Here is a 6,425-nt window from a genome sequence, read left to right on the forward strand (position 1 = left end):
TTCTGCCCAGCCTTGCCACTGACTATATGTGAACTTGAGCAAGACTCTTTGTTCCTCTCTTGGCTTCAGAATCCTCATCTGGGGAAAAAAATAAAAGTTGGGGTAGGGGTTAATCTAAATCAATGGGTTTACTTTTTAAAAAATGGAGGAACTACCAACCCTTAACTTATTTTTTATATAGAACCACAGTTTATCAAAAAATAAATAAATAAATAAGAGCCGCTCCAATTAAAGCAGGTGTCAGGAGCTAGAGCCTCATTTCTCTGTGTCTTCTGTTCTATCATCATCTTTTCCCAGGGGACCCCTGAGACATCTAACTCTCACTTTCCACATTAGATAAGGGTTCTGTTGGATAAACCCATAATCCATTCCAGATGGAGAGTTTGAGTGTGTGCCTTCATTTAATCAATACCTATTGAGCATTACCAAAGTGCTAGACATTGTGTCAGGCACCAGGGTAAGAATGGCTGAGGTGGGGGGAGGCGCTGGACTCCTCTCTCCACCCCACCCCCACACACTTAAAGTCTAATGTAGAAGGAAAGTAAATAGGCAGTTATTTATTCATTCCCTAGATATTTATTGATTGTTTGATATCTGCCAAGTGTTGTTCTAGGCTCAAGGCTCAAGGCTCTGGGCTCTGGGAATGTATCAGTTATTCCAAAATAACCAAAATAAAAATAACCAAAAAATGACCAAATAAATAAATAACTAGAATAAAAATAACCAAAATAAAATCACAGTTTGTGAATAGTGTCAGTAACAAAAAGATGACCCAATAAAGAGGTGGACAGTGGAAGAAGTCCTGGGAGCATGTAATATTTCTGCTGAGATATGATGGATAAGAACAATCTAGGGCCTGGAAGCCGCCCCTTCTCAGGGGTTATGATGGGCAGCAAAGTGGCATCTGCCAGCAGGGTGGTTCAGGTAGTCGCCAGATACACCATTAATAATATTCCCTGACCGAAGAGACCATCCTAAACTCAGTGTAACAGAAGCTTTCAACGGGGCTTCCATCTCACTTACCTGTAATGTCACAGCATTCTAAGGGGAGTAAAATCACCAGATTTGCTGATGCATCAGGGTCCACCAGACACTGCAGAAATAATAAAAACATTACCTCAGGGGCTGGGGTTGTTGCTCAGTGGTAGAGTGCTTGCCTAGCATGTGTGAGGCACTGGGTTCAATTCTCAGCACTGCATATAAATAAAGAAAATAAAACCCATTGACAACTAAGAAAAAATATTTTTAAAAAATTATCTCTGAAATACAGAAGGAAACCTGTGTCTCAAGAAGAAATGGAATTTATCCAACCTGGAGGCCCAGAATAGTCATTGTAGCTGCTGTTTGTCATCAGACAAAACAATTGTCTTTACAATAAAGGACTTCCAAGACAAATGAAAAAATGTATATTAACCTTAATAAATATCCTGAAAAAAATTACGTCTATAATCCCAGCTGCTCGGGAGGCTTCAACAGAAGGATCGTGAGTTCAAAGCCAGCCTCAGCAACAGCAAGCGCTAAGTGACTCAGTGAGACTCTGACTCTAAACAAAATACAAAGTAGGGCTGGGGATGTGGTTCTGTGAGTTCAATCCCCAGTACCAAAGGGAAAAAAAAGAAAGAAAGAATCTGGGAAGGACCACTCCTGACTCAAAAAATATACAGTGCCCAGAGTCTGAGGTGGGGAAGAGCTTGGCCTGCCTCCTTGAATCCCAGATGAGGCGAGTGCACAAAGATTGTTTTCAGGGGGAAATTGTCATGGGACGAGTTTGAGGAATTAGGCAAAGATTGAAAATGCAGGGTCTTGTAGCACGTGATAAGAGGTTTAGATGTTTTGTTTTGTTTTGTTCTTAAAATTGTGGGACTATATTAATGGAATTTATCCAGCGGTAGAGCACCATCTAATTTATGCTACAAGATCATTGCTTTGGGAAGAACAAATGACACATAGTACTTTTCAACAAGGGTGGAATTGTCTTATGGATTGGATTTGGAAATAAGAAAAAAGCATGACTTCTGGATTGAGCAACTGTGTGTCTGGCAGTGCCCTTTACTGGAAAGCAGGAGACTGGGAAGGAGTGTTAATCGTGATGCAGAATGATGTCAACCTACAGCGATGACCAAGTACCGAAATGGTTCAGAGCCAAAGTCACTGCTTCCTGCCCAGATCCTGATGACCTCAACGCATTGCAGTATCGTGGTCTCCTGCCTCTCCCCACCATAGTCCTCCACATTGGTTTTTGTCTTTAATATTTCATTAATACGTCATCCACCTCTCCTCCCTCTGCCAACCTCAGGTAGAACTGTGTCTTGGATCTTACTCCACTTATTCTCTTCTTTGTGCAGCAAACTACAGATAAACAAATGTTAGTGTTAAAAGTTTGTTGAAGACACAGTTAAAGTTTTTGCCCAGTATAAACTAACAATTTATAAATTCCAACAAATCTTTCACAATTTGTAAACCTTAACGATTTATAGTATAGGGGCAGATGGGGATCAGACCTTTCCTCCCTATAGTTAGGATTATGTTCCTATAACAAAAGATAGGATAGCAAGAGAAAAGCATAACAGATTTATTAAATCAAACTTTACATGACCCAGGAGCCTTTGGAAATGAAGGCTCAGAGATCCAGGGAAAGCAGTCCGTTTTTAGGCTTAGATTCAATGAAAAAATGGACAGTTGTGCAGAAATGGGATTGGACAGAAAGGGTGTCATCTAAAGGTAACAGACAGAAGGAGGAAACCCAGCCAGGCCTGCTGTTCATATTCTTCTTGGTCTGTCTGTGCAGCATTCCTTCCTCCCTGGTCTCAGGCAGGACCTCTTCTGGAATGAGAGTCTTGGGATTTACTATCAAATAAGGTAGATCAGAGAGTTTCTTTAAGGCCAGCTCTTATGCAGAAAGGCAGGGAAGGTTAGAGCAATGTTTCCTGGCCTTGTGAATGTCTTTGGGAAAAAGGGCTTCAAGTGTCCAGGACCCACATTGGGGAAGAGGAATTTTTCATTTTTCATGGCCTGCTTTGGGGGAAGAGCAGGAGAAAGAAGGGCAAGAGAAGGTCAGAAAAAGACTTTGTTTCTGAGACACTTCCAATGCCTTTCATTCAAAGTCCTCAGCATGCTAAAGCACTGTACTTTGGGCTATTATTTTCTCTTTTTGGCAGACCTGGGAATCAAACTTAGGGCCGCAAGTATGCCAGGCAAGCACTGTAACACTGAACTACATCCCCAGCCCTGAGACATCGTTTCCTAAGCCCCAACATTAACAAAGAAATTTATAAGAACTAAGCTGCTATTAGAATTCCATTTAGTTGAATATATAATTTTGCATTTTTGCAAAAATAAATATTTCACAAAAGCAATAATAATTTGCTGCATCCATAACTGTTGTAGGGAGATTTAGGAAGTTTAAATTAATCAGGATTTTTATAGGAAAAAAACTCTGATTTTGTGAGAAAATAACTAGGCTCAAGCCTTAATCCCACTAAAGTATTTATCAAGCAAAGTATTTTATCAAGAAAGCAAATTTCTTCTCAGAAAAAATATTAAATATGTAATACAAAAAGTTTCTGCCCTAGACCATAATTGAAAAAAAGTATATTTTATAGTCATTAACATCTATTAAACTATTATGGGAAAGATTTTCCTCTCTCTCTCTCTCTCTCTCTCTCTCTCTCTCTCTCTCTCTCTCTCTCTGTACTAAGGATTAAACTCAGGGGTGCTCTATCACTGAATTACAAGTCAGCCCACCCACCACCTTTTTTTTAAATTTTTTGAGACAGGGTCTCGATAAGTTGTCCATAATGGCCTTGAACTTGCAATCCTCCTGCATCAGTCTCCCAAATCACTGGGACTACAGTGTGCCATCACACCTGGCCTCTTGCATTTCTTAGCAAAGTAGCAAGACAGAAACTTTAATTACTTTTGTCAACATACTAAAATGGGACAGATTCAAATTAAACAAGACCTTCATATAAATAGCATTGCCTTTTGTTCTTTGTGCCCCAAGTATTATTGGTACATTAATGTTCTCCAACCTTCTCGCCTTCCTCATCTTTACTGATACGGTAATACCAGTGCAGCATTTTTTACTTTATAAGACTTTTTATAAAATATTAACAATTAAATTTCTACAAGGCCAATGAAATATCAAGGCCTGTGATTTCTGATTTCCACATTATCTTCTTAAGGCTTGGATTAAATTATTTTGCAAAGATCTTCACTCTCCCCCATCATTGACCTGGAAGGAGAAAGGTAGTTTTCTTTTTCCCAATTGTATTTTTACATTTTCAGTATTGACTTCCTTGCTTAAGCCTGCTTTTCCCCCTGCAGTCCCAAATTCTGTTAATAGTAAAATCATCGTCCTGATCACCCAAACAAAACACCTGTCAGCTTCCCGACTCCCCTTCCCTTGTCCTTCCCCCCTCCTAATATTATTTACGTAAATTGTGGTATGGGTCCCCTTGGTCCTCGGTCCACATGCCAGCCTTGGACCCAGCTCTCATTAACCTTTCATTGTTCCATTGTGATTAACTTCCTTACTGATCTGTCTCCAAGATCTTCTCCAATCTGGCCATGATATTGTGATTTATAGAAATATATATATTTCTCTTCAATTTCTGACACAGAACTCCTAAAAACTTTGTCATAATTTGAGCTGGGGGTGCTAGGGGAATCTGTTGTTCTAATAGTTGGTCTTTGCCCCCGATTCCTGACACAGAGCTCCTAATCCCTTAGAAGTTCCTGGGTGGAAGGAGTGACTTGTGTTTTAGTGAGGCAAGGTGTGGGCTCCTGGAGGAGGGCTGGCACCAGGAAGACTAAGCCAGGAGAGGAAGTTTGGAAATTTCAGCTCCACCACACACCCTGTCTATCATATGGGAAGGGAAAGGAGCTGAGGGTTGAGTCAGCAATCAGTCATGACTATGTGATGAAGCCTCCATAAAAATAAATAAATAAATAAATAACCCCTGAACTACAGAGTTTAAAGAGCTTCTGGATTGGGGAACCTCCATGTGCTGAGAAAGTGGTGTACCCCAATTCCATGGTAAAAGAAGCTCCCACACTCAGGAACTCTAAAGGATTCATTCTCATGTGGCTGCTTATCTGTATCCTTTATCCTTTCCTTTATTAAATAATAAACTGGCCAATGTGTTTCTCTGAGTCCTAGCAAACGGTTAAACCCGAGTCAGGAGTCATGGAAACTTTGATTTACGGCTGGTAGGCTCAAAGTATTGGTCACAACTTGGATTGTGTGTTTGGTATCTGAAGTGAGGGACAACCTCAAGAGATTGTGCCCTTCACCTGTGGAATCCGACACGAACTCTGAGTAATGTCAGAATTGAATTGAATTCTAGGATACCCATCAGAGTCTATTGGAAATTGTGTGTCCCACACAGTTTGATGGCCAGGATGTGCTGAGTGTTGAGTATGAGAGGAGAAAAGAGACTATTTTTTATTAACACACCAGCCTACACATTGCATCCAGTTATGTCTTCCTAAATCATAAATAGTTTCTGTACAGCTCAAACCTTCAGTGGCCTCTATTACCAAATAACTAATGTGTAAAAACTTTTTCACCTATTCTTCGTGACCAACCCTCAACCAACCTTACCTCCTGCTTTCCTTCTTCACTACATGGAGTGCCAGAAGGAGAAACTATGTCCTCTCCTTGAGCACACACTTCAAATGGGGCTTTTATAACTGTTTTTAAGGTTGTATGTCATTCAGCATATGGTCATTCAGCAGTAGTTAAGATTCTAACGGAACACATTAAAGAAAACAGGATAAAGTAAGGCCAAGACACACATAAAAGTGTTCAAATGGTAACACCATTTTATTCCAGTTTTGGGTGGTGTAACCTACATACAGTAAAGTCTACCCATTTTAAGGGCACAACTGATGAATTCTGGTAAACATATCCTGCTGTGTAACCCCTGCTGCAGTCCAGATATGGAGCAGTTTCATCTTCCTGAAACATTTCCTTATGCCCCTCTGCCGTCCTTTCCTTCCCTCTCCCTCAGCCTCAAGCACCTCTGATCTTTTTGTCACTATGATTTTGCATCTTCTAGAGTTTCACATAAATAGAATAATATAACTCAACCCCTTAGTCTCTTGGGTTTGATTTCCACTTCACATCGATTTGTTTTTGGAGTTCACATATGTTATTGAACGTGTTATTATTGTGTTACTGTTATTACTGTTATTGTTGAACAGTATTTTATGCTATGAATATGCCACACTTAATTGATTTTTGCCATTCACCAGTCATTTTGAGTTTGGAGCTATGAGGAATAACACAGCTATGAACTTTTGTACACAAGTTTTCCTGTGGACATGTCTTCATTCTCTTGGATACATTACCAGGGGTGGGAATGATGGGCTGGGCATGAGTGCATCCACCCATCTATCCTTGACAAAGGAAGAGCACAGTT

At 40.2% G+C, this 6,425-nt stretch overlaps 1 pseudogene; it reads left to right on the plus strand.

Annotated features, from left to right (window-relative positions):
- The first annotated feature begins 882 nt into the window (after positions 1-882).
- Positions 883-1,328, plus strand: LOC113186316 (alpha-ketoglutarate dehydrogenase component 4-like; annotated as a pseudogene).
- Positions 1,329-6,425: the final 5,097 nt, after the last annotated feature.

Source organism: Urocitellus parryii, chromosome 2, assembly GCF_045843805.1.
Source record: "Urocitellus parryii isolate mUroPar1 chromosome 2, mUroPar1.hap1, whole genome shotgun sequence".
NCBI classification, from domain to species: Eukaryota; Metazoa; Chordata; class Mammalia; order Rodentia; family Sciuridae; genus Urocitellus; species Urocitellus parryii.